Consider the following 13,523-nt stretch of genomic DNA (forward strand, 5'->3'; position numbering starts at 1 on the left):
AATTATATAGTTTAGAAGTATAGAAATAATTAACTACTTAATCATTTTGACTATTTGGACTGAGCCACAAATAAAATACCTAGAGGACAAAAATCTATGATTCTTGAGTGTTAAAAATTGTCTAGCATCCTTCTCTCATTAAAGATAAAATAAATTGCATAAGAGAACTCTGAAGAAGGTCAAAATCATACATTTTGAGGAACTGAAACTAATTTTAGCTGAGAGTGATATTATCACCAACTGGATATTCAAATCTGTACTTCACATACACATTCACATTTTCATTTCTGCTTCGGCTTGGGTATCAGTCCATCACCTTCAGCAAGAATGGTCAAATCCATTAATTTGGCCAACTCACACAGAACCATTCACATAAAAACTACCCAAACAGAATTTGTCTGTACCTTAAAACATTTTGAAGAACTACATGAATAGCCCCTTAAGAAAAAAACCTAAGCCTTTCTGTTTTATCAGTAAGAATTAATTTTTAATTTATTTTTTGTTGCTTTAAAATAGGTAACTAAATGCAATAATAATTTGCTAAATATCTATGTACGTACCTATCTATTATCTATCTACCTATCTATCACCTATCCTTATATTCCCCAGCTTATGGAAGTATTGCTGGAAGATATCCCTTAGTTCTCAAAATTCTTTGGAAATTGGAAAGAAGATTCTCCTCTAAGAGTGTGTCCCTTTTCTCACGTTGGCCTGCATCCAATAACTGATCTACTTGGGGTAAAAATTCTTCGACTTCCTTTCCCAATTTGGTACAGTTTAGTAGGGTTATCCCTGCTTCAGAGTTCCTTGTAGGATAGGCTGAAGCTTTCATCAGATATTCCATCTCAGAGTTCCCAGAGAACTCAAAGTGAGACAGAGGCCAAACTTCTCAATGCTAATTCAGAATTAGAACACCGTAATCCCAGTGTGGAGTAAGTTTTCAGTGACAATCTGCAAGTTGACCAATGAGAAGTTCTACCTAATGTGCCTCAGAACAAATACACTAGTGCATGGTGTCTGTCTTACGATGTTTTGCTGTTGTTGTTGTTTTTTTGCATGTTATATATACATTTAAATAGCTAAACATTTTAGGAGACCAGGTTGTTAGGTAATATTCATAGAGTGGTGCTGTATATTTCTTCCTGAATAGCAGTGAAACTATTGCCATGAAATGAAAGATACCTTAATGTTTTGATTAATTTTCTTATAACTTGAAAGCACAGATTTCTTTTTAGCACCTGCCATCACTATCAGATCACTTTTCTTAAAAAGCACTTGAACAATGATAGAATGACATTCAAGCATGCTTCAGAGAAAATGGCAGATTTTATTGCAGCAACTTTATTTTTGTAACTTTTCTATGGGCACTGAGAATACTATTTGACTGGGTTGTTGAAGTGGTGTTGAGCTTTCATTATTGTGAAAAGAAGCTCTTCATTCCAATTATGTAAAGAATTTACAAACTAAAACACGCACTCTGACAAACTCCAGAGGATGATAATGAGTATTTAAGGTTGATTCTGACTAGATAATTTCAAGTTTTATACCACGAATGCTGCAGATATTATTATTTGCTATTGTAAATCAAGCCTTTAGGAACTGTTAAGTATATACTTAGTTACATAGTTAAGTGTATACTATGTATAAATAATTAATGTGACCTTAAATTCTGGGAGACATAACCATCAAGAGGCCTGAATGGTTTCCACACCTCCCTGGACATGAGATGTAAAGCTGAGCAGAGTGCGGTACTTCTCTTTAAGGATCTCGTCAATCCAGTAGGCGAAATTCAGCCGGCGAGCATAGTAAGATTGAGTGGGACTCCTGTGCTTTCTACTTCCTCTGTGTTTTGAGAGTCCCCAGCCAAACTGGGGTTCCAGTACGAGACTGGATAGCAACCCTGCCCGAGTAGGAGCCAAGAGGAGTTGGACGTGTGTGAGTGACAACGTGCCTTTCACAGGATACTTCTTTTTCCTGGTAGATGAACTAATGCCTAGTTTTCTGACCTATCCCCAGGCAACCCCTCACACAGGCCATTTATTTCGACGGAAATTTATTTAGACGCCCCCGTGGCTCTTGTCTGACCCACGTCCATATCAGGCCGACCTGACCGTGCGCTGGCACTGGAATCCTGACCCTGCGTTGACCCCGACATCCTGGGGCACACCGGTCCTGGAGCAGCCCTTAGTGATTTAGATAAAAGTCACAAATTCAATACATCACCTCGTTAAGAAAGAAGTTTGAAGATTTTTACTTTCAGATCCTGGGCAAGTGGGGCATAATGAGTTGGCAGTCTTCCATGCCACAGTCACGAGAGTCAGGGGTGAAGAGTCAGGCAGAGAAAGGCGGCGGGGAGGCACGCGGCACCCAGCAATATATATATATATATAAGGGAATAGGGTGTGGGTCACTTTAAGTGAGGAGGCAAATACCTAATGCACCATTTAAAGAAGTGTCTAGCAGGTGGAAAGCCCCAGTCTGTTAGGTGGGAGAGATGCCCCTAAGTTCTCATCTCAGGCCTCTGGCTCGAGCCATCTGAGTGTGGTACAGAACTGGAAACTGTGTCCAGAGTGACTGAGCCCTGATTCTGGTACGAGAAAGCTAAACTCGTACTAAAAGTTGATGCCAAGTCCACCACATAAAATTGTAAAAATTCACCACATTCCTCTTCTAGAATCAAGCATAAATCAGATTAAGATAAGGCATAGACACTCTGTTAACATAAAAATCACACTAAAGATGCTCAAAGCATTGCTCAATAGGGCAGGAGAAAACAATCTGATTATCACGAGGTCTTGACCACGGAGAGAGACTGGAGGAAGCGAAGCTGATGGACGGGGCAGCCGAGCTGATGTTCGCTGTTGACGTGTCCTCACCGTCTTGCTGAAGGGTCACAATGCACATCTCAAACCCAGACCAAACACGTGACTCTTACATTCTTCCCGATTCTGTGGGTTTTTTCTTAACTTAAAGAAATTCTGCTTTGGGCACCGAATATACTACCCTCATCCCACCCGTGATAATGGTTTAATTGTGGTATTAGCAAACAATTCTATAATTTGTATCTATCTGGGTAATATAAAGTGATAAGAGAACACATAAGAAATCCACTCAACTTGAAGGTTTTAAGCAGGTCACTCGAAGGGAAGAAATATTAGAGCTGGGCCTTCAAGGAGAATTTTCCTTTCTCTAATTTAACAAGGTTATACGCCTATATCTCAGGCAGAAAGCTCAAGCATCAACAAAGAGAGGTCAGAAAGTGCTTTCCAGAAATACCGGCTGCCAGAACTGTAATGCAAATGTATTATTCTAAAACTAGAGTATCCGGGAATGAAAGTGAAATGATAGTTTGATGACAGATTATGAAGGCCAGACATCGCCAAGGACTTGGCCATGGTCTAGCAAAAGCCGGCACCTATTGCCATCTAGGGCTCCCTGCTGGGAGGCTGGTTTGCAGTCAGGTCTGATGACACATCACTTGAGTTATCGCAGGCACTGGATTGGGTGCAATGAGAATGAGTCATTCGCCTCTCTGAAGCAGTAGGTGTAGAGCAAGGCCGAGGAGCAGAGGAAGCTCTCAGAGTTACGCGTTGGCCAACATGGGTGTGGAGCCCAGTTGCTACGGGAGCCCAGGCATTTGTGTTCCCAGTGCCCACGGGACACTGCACTGTGGCCAGCACGATGTTCACTGGGGGCTTGGGAGGGGAGTGGTAGAGTCTTTTGATAATAGAACTTTAGGAACTGCCCTGCTTCTCTGGCTTCCTGCCCTCCATTGGTCCTTTTGTCGCTTTCTATGTTTATCCCATTGTCTATACTCCCTGGAGACTCTTCTAATTTCAATTTTTTTTTTCATTTGTCTTACAGTTTTTTATCATACAGAACATCATCTCATTAAGTTAAATTTTAATTCCTTTAAAAATATTGGACAAAATTTTCATCTCCTCTGTGGAAACAGTTTTTTTTGGAAATAAGTTTTGCTACTCATCCTCCTCCATTCCCTCTTCCTCCTCCCCCTCTTCCTTTTCTTTAGCATCTTTTCACTGAAGCTTCCGCAGTTCTCTACTCTTCATCCTGGAGAAAGCTAGGTTTTCAAGGAACAGCCATTTCCCAAGATGCGTGTGGGGCTAGAGGGGCGAGGGCGAGGTCCCGGGACAGCTGGTTCCATTCCCCGAGCGGGGCAGGACGCTCCTTGTGAGCCCGGCTCTGGCGTGAGGCCTGTGTGGCCGTCCCGCGCACCCTGTGCTGTGTACGGAAGAGCCTCGGCGCCTGTCTGTTGACCCCAGGTCCTATTCCTGCTGTAAAAAGTGCATACCATTTTTGAACTTCCGAATGAGGTCCATTTTAGAAACTATACTTTCATGAACACTTGTTGAAATTTGCTGCTTGTGGGCCCACTCACCACTCTCTCCATATTTTCCCTTTACCCTCTTTGTCTCTTCTGTCCCCTTTCAGTGAAACCACCTTTATTAAAGTAATGTTAGGTCATAAGACAAGCGAAAAGTTAACCAGCCATTGTTTCCTCGCTTGTCTTCATATGGTTGCTTACTGCTTAGGAATCATGTATCCCTGACTGTCATGCGATTTGTAACTTCCCTAATGACTTTGACGCATAACACTATTATTATTATTATACTATTATATTACTATATTAGTATTACTATATTATACTATATTACTATACTATTATATTATTACTGTTACGCATAACACAAATCCTGGAACGATCTTTGAGATATTTTCCAGACTCTGCATTTGAGGGGGGTGGGGGCGGGGCGCACAAATAACACCAGCCAGACCAGTGACCATACTTGGAAACTGACTCAACAGGTCCTGCAGCCTTCTGCCCAGGACCCATCTCAGTGCAAAAAGACAATTTCTGCTTCGCAACCCTATGAGTTCATCCCCAGTCACCCAGAGGACCAAATTCCCTAGACTTTTTTCTACCAAACTACCTTTGAAAACCCTGGCACCAGAATTCTCGGGGAGACAGATTTGAGAAATTCCTCCCATCTCCTTGCTCAGAACCCTGCAATATTAAACTCTTTCTCTGTTGCAACCCTTGCTGTCTCAATGTATTGGCTTCCTTCTGTGGAGCAGACAAATAACCCAGTTGGGTGGTAACATCATCCGCTATTGTCAACCCTTGGATTTATTTTGTAATTGATGGATTATATATTTTTCTTAGTCCCACTAAAAAGTTATTCTATTGTTTTATTTTTACTTTTTTTAAATTTTAAGGTGGTTTTCAGGAGGAAAATAAGGAAGGGATTATTTTTATTGTCATGTTGTCACTGAAAATCCCTACTTTAAAATGTTATTGACTTAATCTATTTATTCTCAGAATTATCAGTTTAAATGTTTCACTGTGATTGTAAATTTGTTTACATGTTCTAATGTTTTTTAAAATTCTTTTGTTTATATATTTTGAGGCTACATTGTTCAGTACATAGATTTATGACTATCCTATATATGCCTAATCATTAAGTATTGGTTTTCTCAAACCATTCATAAGTTTTTCACTAAGTCTAATTTATCTTAGATTACTATTATTACATGTCTTTATCCATTTTTTTATTGTCAAAGTTTTGGCTTTATTGTATTTTAACAGGTAAATTTCATCATTTTATTTTTATAAAAGTATTGATATGTTTGCGTTTATGTTAACGTAGTTTTTGTTTTGTTCTGTATTTTACATCTTCTTTTTTCTATGCTTCTATCTTGTCTCCTTGTCTTCACTCTATTCCTACTGTTCTTATTACACCTCGAGTCTCTAGACATTGAGATTTATATCTGTATCAACTTCTTCTCAAGACATTATAGTTTTAACTTTCTTGTTCACCATTGTATGTTCCCTTCTCTCTTATTTGGTATGGGAAAGTCCCCTATTTTATTTGGACTTATGAATACTATCCACATTTAATTTCATTGTTATTTTTGTGCAGAGTTTGACGCATTTTTAGTGGAAGTTCTTAAATAGAAGAATGATGATAGATAGATAGATACACACATATAAAGAAAGTGTACAGGGTATGATAAAGAATATAAAATTTTAGCCTCCATTTTAAAAAGCGCTAGACATAAGTTAAACATATTTTATAGATTATCATTGAATTTTGATACTGATGTCATAGTCACAGAAGTCTTAACGTTAATTAATCAATAGTAAAAATTAAATGCCACATAATTCTACAGAGACAAACACTGTTATCCCAAATCTATTCAATCTTCTAGACTTTTAAGCTATTTTTAATATTATACTGCTAAGCAGACCTTTTCCTGTGGCCAGTAGGGTCTAAAGTGGTACTCAACATTTTAAAGATGATCAGACACAATTGGGCAAGTGACCACATCCAAATGTTTCAGCATCATGAATCACCATCTTCCAACCTACACCACTTCCGTGTCAAGAAGGCGTCAGTGGGAAAATGGAGACAGGGTCAGAGCTGGGAGCATCGTGTGTGGTGAGAAGTGCTACGGCTCTTTTGGGCTGGGGCCAATGATGAGCAAATAGGCTTACCTCGATCTTAATCAATATCATGAACACCTTCAAATTTATCTTGGGGAAAATATTTTTTATTAGATATCTGCATGCTTATACTAGCACCATCAACTTTGCACCTCGATTCTGGGTGTACTGACCATTTTCCTATAATCTCACATTGTTTACTTTCACAAATACATATGCTCCCTGAAATCGAAAAATGATTTTTAGAAGAATGTTGCCTTAACTGATCACTTAGGTATTTAAAAGTTAATGCATGCATTAGTTTCCTATTTCCACCATACAAATTATTACAAAATAATAACAATAAGAGCTTTTGGAAAAGCATATTTTCTGATATATCGGAAATGTAGTTCATTTCACCAACACAGTGTTATTTTATTTTGACTCAGTTTATGGAAAACATATGGCAATACAAACTGTTTACAAACTCCTTTCTCCTCGAAAACTGGATAAAAGTAGAAGACTTCTGGTATTGCACTTTGTTAACAGAGGTAAACCCAACAAGGACAAATGTAGAATAGGGCCATACTGCTAAATATATATCAGAAAGTTAAACCTAGTAATATAATATATTTTTGCTGTATAAATAAATCACCTGGAATTGGACCAGAGTAGAAGCCCATTTTTTCTTTCCTATCATCCACCCATAAAACACAAGCACACCCCAATACATCAGGCCACATTACGTGTAACTAAATGACTCTTCTGCCCGAGGCCAGGCGTTGGGGTGGGGTGAAGAAAATGGTGTGACTGAGACTACAGGATAATGAGGAAATAAAAAGGGAAGTTCGGAAGGGCAGAGGCTGTTGCACACTCTAGAAATAGTTTAGGGAGGCCACGTAGTACAGGCCCATAGCCTAAATTAAAGGTTACCAATGAACTGTTCAACATGAGTTGAAGAAAAGATAGGAGCCACTCTCAGATTCCCACTCATTGACCCTAAGTGGGTTGAGCTGGAAAACTTAAAGGGGAAAGAACTATTCATATGCTCTGATCAGAAGTGACCTGTCAACAGTATGAACGCTTTTAGTTTTGTGATGGACTTTACCATGCACTCCTTCTACAATTAAAGGAGCAGAATTAAGCACATAAACCAGCTCTTATTTTCTTATTGCAATGCATCAGCATTAATCCAGGTAGAATTGTACTTAGAAGGTCTAAATAATAGGACAGCTCCCTCTGTAAGAAGATTGACTGCTGGAGTGGATTAAAAGCTTTCAGAGAAATCCTCTGCTCATTTATATCAGAGAGGGAGAATGTGATTTTCCTACCAACAGAAATTGCTGTTTTATCTGGTTTGCATTTCTAAAGGGCATCCTAAAATATCGTTGACTCTATGCCATTCAAGTATTATGAGACATTTATTCAGCTTAATTTCATAGCTTACCTTCTAATGTTCTCAAATATTATACTCCATTTCAAATTATAACAAAATTCTTTTACTAAAATTTTATTCTCAAATAATACTCTGTAAACTATGGTATTTACACAAACTATGCATCTATTAATTTCTTTTTTTCTTTCAAAAATATTTCTATTTGGAAACTGGTTTCATAAGACTGCAAGTCACTTCATGTGACTTTCTCTTCAGAATTCGTATTTTGTCATTATTCAAAAATCTTAAGCATGCTAAAGCCACATAATCTTAATACTTGTGTGTCATTATCACATTCACATTTTTTCTGCAAACCTTAAAGCTTTAGAAATAAATAAAAGTTTGGACATAGGACGAGGACACAGGCCTCAATCAAATAGTTTCACATGAGGAAAACTCATAAGTAAATTGAGAAGATACCAAATAACTCGAAAATAGACATGAGGATAAAGAGGGTTACGTTTTCTGCCTGACTTCTGTGCTCTACATATTTTTATAATACAATATGGTATTTTATAATAGTAACTACATTTATTTTTCTTTCCTCTGTTTTTTAGTTGGGCGGGTTGAGGGGAGCTGGGCACTGAAGAGTATGTAGGGGCAGGTGACGTGTGTCTGCTGCACTTGGGAACGGTCACAGGGCAAGTGGAGGCCGGGAAGTTCACACTTGAAAACGAAGCTCATCTATGTCCTTTGTTTCTTCATAACTTTATAATTCTGGTGATTACTCTTGTGTTCCCTGTTGTTGGCACTTAGTAGAGTCTCAATAAATATTTATTAACTGGATGAATGTTTTCATTTTAGACACTATAAAAGAGATTGGGTCTTGATAAGTTATTCTCGTAAGCAGACATTAACCATGATTAAACAAAACACAAAAACTGTCTCTCTCGGTGTTCTCTCCTTCCTTGAATACGTTAGAGAGCCCCGGCAGCTCCCGTGCAGCACTTGGCGTGTGCACTGCGCTAGAACATGCCTCAGCGAGCAGGGAAAGCAACAGGGACAGCAGTAGAGCATCGTCATACTGCTTCGGATTTGTGTCAGTTCTTCAGCTGGAGCTGCACTTGAGTCTGCGGGAACATTGCCTATCTCGCCATCCCACAGGACATCGCGACCTAATGAAACCACTGTTATGGAGCCCTCAGAGAAGGGAATGACTTACACTTGACAGGTGTCTTGATAAGATGCATTTGCTAGAGATGGAAAGTTCTTTTGGCTTGCTGCCAGATGCTGATGGAGACTCTACGCTTGAACATGAGGTGACATGTGTCAATGGGCCCCAAGCTGCCCATTATGAATTAGGAATAAGGTGGGCCACAAAGCCATAAAGTAAGACCTTCCTAGCATCATTTTCTCATCAAGTAGGTCTGATCTAAACACTCCTACAATAAGAATGTGCTAAAATCCAAGAAAGTTAAATGAACAATTTGCTCATATTTCCAAACGCCTGTAAATGCCGTACTGCCATGCTTTTCTCAAACCTCAGCTATGGTCTCTTGGAAGGGTGTGCTCACTTTGATGGTTTAAGATGCAATGTGAGCATTTTTTGTTTCTATTTTGTGATCCAGTATATCCAGCAGTGTTCAAGGTCTCTGTGGAAGGTCATGATTTCTACTGGCCTTGTTGTAAATCTGGAAAGAAAATTCATGATGGAAACCACTGCAGTTCTGAGGCAAAGTCATGTCCTTTCAACAAGCAACATATAGCAAGTGGCCTTGCTTGACGTGAATTTTCTCCCTCACTGATGCTGACCTGCCTACTACCACCAATGAACGCCCAATATGTTAGGAGCAGCAACTAAAAATAGTACATACCTGAGGTAAAGAAAGAAGGAAAATATTCATTGTCTTGGGGCAATAGGTTAGATACAGAATCAGCAACATGGTTGGATCTTAAGAAAATTCTTACTGCAAGAAGTATGAAACATATAACAAAATAAAATTTACAGAAGCAACAATAAAAATGTGCATACTAAATAATTATTCTCCTTTTGCAAGACTATAATGTAATAAAAATTCATATTAAGTATATGAGATTAGTTACTTTTATATGAAGAGAGGGGCTACAAAATTGACTGGAATGAATGAATGACGATTTACTGAAATATTAAAAATTAAATACAGACCTTGCACAGACTCCAGTGATTAAAAGGTGCCGTGAACTTAGAAGGATGTTTGTCTCAATTTGTGCATCTGATGCCTAAGGAAAAAAAATCAATACGTTGCAATTTGTTTTAATGAAGAAAAAGGACCAGTGTAACAATGAACTAGTTAGTAAACAAGAAGGGAGGAGGCAGGATACGGCCTCAGGGAGGTAGGGAGTATTCCTTTCATGTAGGTCATGGTAACAAATTAGAATTTTATTTTCTAATTCTAATTTCATTGTGATCTACTGAAGTTTCTTAAGCGTGGGAGAAATGTTACCAGACTCAGCCCAGAGTGAAACGCTCTGGCTACTTTGTGAGAACTGAGGAAGGAAAGTGAGAAAGAGGCAATGGCTAGGAAGAGTCTGCCACCCCGGCGAGACTGTCGTGGGTGGCCTCAGGGTTGCAGGGCACAGCGAGAAGTGAGTAAAAGTGACCTGCCGCAGACCAGGCGAAGATGTGTCAGTTACGTTCGATATTTTCCCATTAAAGTCCAAAGACCCTGGAAAGGCATCCTCAGACTTCAGCCTGCGGCTACCACTTGGGAACTCTTCTGAAACATTACCCTTTTTAGAAGTGCTACTTTCTCTCCTATCTTTATGCTTTTTCACATGCTACATTTTAGCTTAGAAAAACACTCCTCTTTTCTAGACTGTAATCTCTCAGATTCAGCAGAAATTCCCTTCCTCTGAGAATTCCTCTTAAACTGTCTTCACACCATGAACACTTCGATTTCTGATCCTGGTACTCCATTGTTCGCATGTGATTTTCTTTGTAATTGCACTTTCCCATTAACATTATCTTCATCGTGTGTAACTTTTACTTGTGTGATTTTCTAACTGGATTATATAATTAGCAAAGATAGAACTGTATCTTTACGTAATCACAATCTAACTGAGCACCTTAAATATGGTAGGTGTTTAATAAATGCATGATTTTGATTACTCATGAAAAAATACTGACCAAAGCATATTGCCTTTCTTCCTTTCCTTTCCTTCTTTCCTTTCCTTTCTTCCTTCCTTTCTTCTTCTTCTTCTTTCTTTCTTTCCTTCCTTTTGTTTTAAACCTACATGTCTCTTTTTACTTTTCTATAAAGTAAAAATATGTTAAAGTGTAAATATATTCAGATATTCATGTGATGTTTGATATAAAAATAAAATATATTAATATGGTTGAGTAAATAGTCTATTTATTTATTTATTCATTCATTTCCTTTATTCATTAAGAATAATATTTATTTACCAACAACTATACACATCATAGAAGATACAAAGAAAACTTCTATCCTAATGGGATATCACTTTTGTGGGTCGAATAGATACACAACTATTTCCACAACCACAAGCAAATCCTGTTCAAATACACATGAATATATGCATGAGGGAAATGATAAAATAAATCTTTGTTAAAGAACATAAATCTGATTATGTTTCTTTGTATCCATATTCAAAGTTTTAGAAAAATGTGGTTTGATATGTTTCTATTAATATCTCTACCATTTTGTTTTAGATCAGACAAATTTTGTGGCACTCCACCCAAAACTTAAAGGACGTTGCAAATTGTTAGTCTATTTCAAATGCTAATTGTGTTATATCTATAGTTCCACTTCATCAATCAGATTACATAGCAGTATCATATAAAAATATAACAAAAAGAAATGAAATGATAAATGCTACAATAAAATATGAGACACTACTTTAATGGAGACTCTTCAATGTTAAACTATTTCATATGTAAATCTCAGATGCTCTGCTCATTGTTTTTCCATTTTTGGTATTAGTATTTCATTTTGAATAATTTTTAACTTTTCTTCTAGCTTATTGATTCTTTTCTCTTCTGTGTCCAGTCTGCTGTTTGCACACTAAATGCTTTAATTCTATTATCATATATTTTCTACCATTTGTTTGTTTTTTAAAATAACGTTAAGTTCTGCTAAATGATCTATGTATTCATGCATGCTATCTGTATCTTCCATTGCCCCCTTAACAATTTCAATAGTTATTTTTAAAATCTTTTAAAATAATTCCAAATTCTCAGTTGTCTCTATTATTTGTTTCTATTGACTGTTTCCACTCTTGTCCATAGGTATACTTGATTCTCTACATTTCTTATGCATTATTTTTATTGCATATCACACACAGTGTGTTGAAGAACCACAGACACAGAAGTAAATGACATTTATGCCCAGAATGTTGCACACTGAATCACTTTAGCTGGGTGAATCTAGTCTGTAGTTTGTAAGTGCCTAGGCTTTGTCGCAGTTTTAAGTAGATTCTATTCATCACCTGCTTTACATATTTGAAGGGTGAGATCACTTTTCCTTCAGTGGAGCTTGGGTTCTATGCACTGGTGAGGCTTTGGAGATTTGTCAACTCCAGGTTTTTAACCTTTGGGACACATATTTCTATTTTACAATTTGCCATATTCTGGTATCCCTGTGTGTTCTAATTTGCTGCAATCCTGCCCTGGTGTTTTGCACCTCAGGAGATCACTGCTCACTGGGTGCCCTGATTCTAACCCTTGGAGAGCTACTTTAGGGAAGGTCCAGAGTGTCTTACAGGGATTTATTTTTCTGAACAATTCTGCCCTGCCCCAGCCATTGAAGGGTCACCACAGTATACAAGGGTTAGTCCTGAGGTGCTTTAGAGAATTCTCTTAGCTTTTCAGAAATCTGCTGCTTTGCACTTGGGAACAACCCCACACAAACCAGGAGGGTCTAGCTTTGCACTTCTGCCCTACTTCCAGCCTTAGATTTGTTTCCCTGTGCACTTGGTATAAGGCCACGGGAAAGTGTTGGTGAGTGAAGGGAGATCCAGCTAGAGCTGAGGCTACGCAGTACACGGGTTTGTCATTTCAGCGTGTGTGCTACCATTGAAAGTTCATTAAAAATCAACTGATTCTTATTTTTCTTCGTGATTTTTTTTGTTCAATCATTCTATCAGTGATGAAAGAGCCATGATCTCTTCCTTCTTAGGAAGGGATTGCAATGAGATCGTTGGATCCTTAACACTCTGATAGATTTAAAATACTCTGATTTTGTACCTTATTCTGTTTGTTGTACACCTTACATGGAAGTGGTAGTACATATAATAAGACTTTTAAAGTTCATTCACTATTGACTTCTATTTTAAACAAATTGAAGAACACCTATGGATACCTAAAAAAATATTCCAAGAGGAATTTTGCATAATTAAGTTAACTTAAGATATGAAATTAGCTAAATGGGCCATAAGAATAAAAATTAGTAATTCTATAAACATAGGTAAACCACATGAGTTTTTAGATTTTAATATTTTTACCCATTTGTATAATCTACAAAACTGAACTTGCATTTTATCTATAACTTCATAGTCTATTTATTTATTTATTTTTTTCATTTCAGGTATGTTTTTTATGTCATTTTTATAAAGGCCAATGAGCAACTAAATCATCATTAAAAATTAAATACTTAACATAATTGTTTCAATAAAATATATTAACTTAATTAAAACTAGGTACAT

Source organism: Propithecus coquereli, unplaced genomic scaffold, assembly GCF_000956105.1.
Source record: "Propithecus coquereli isolate 6110/MARCELLA unplaced genomic scaffold, Pcoq_1.0 Scaffold97, whole genome shotgun sequence".
Classification (NCBI taxonomy): Eukaryota; Metazoa; Chordata; class Mammalia; order Primates; family Indriidae; genus Propithecus; species Propithecus coquereli.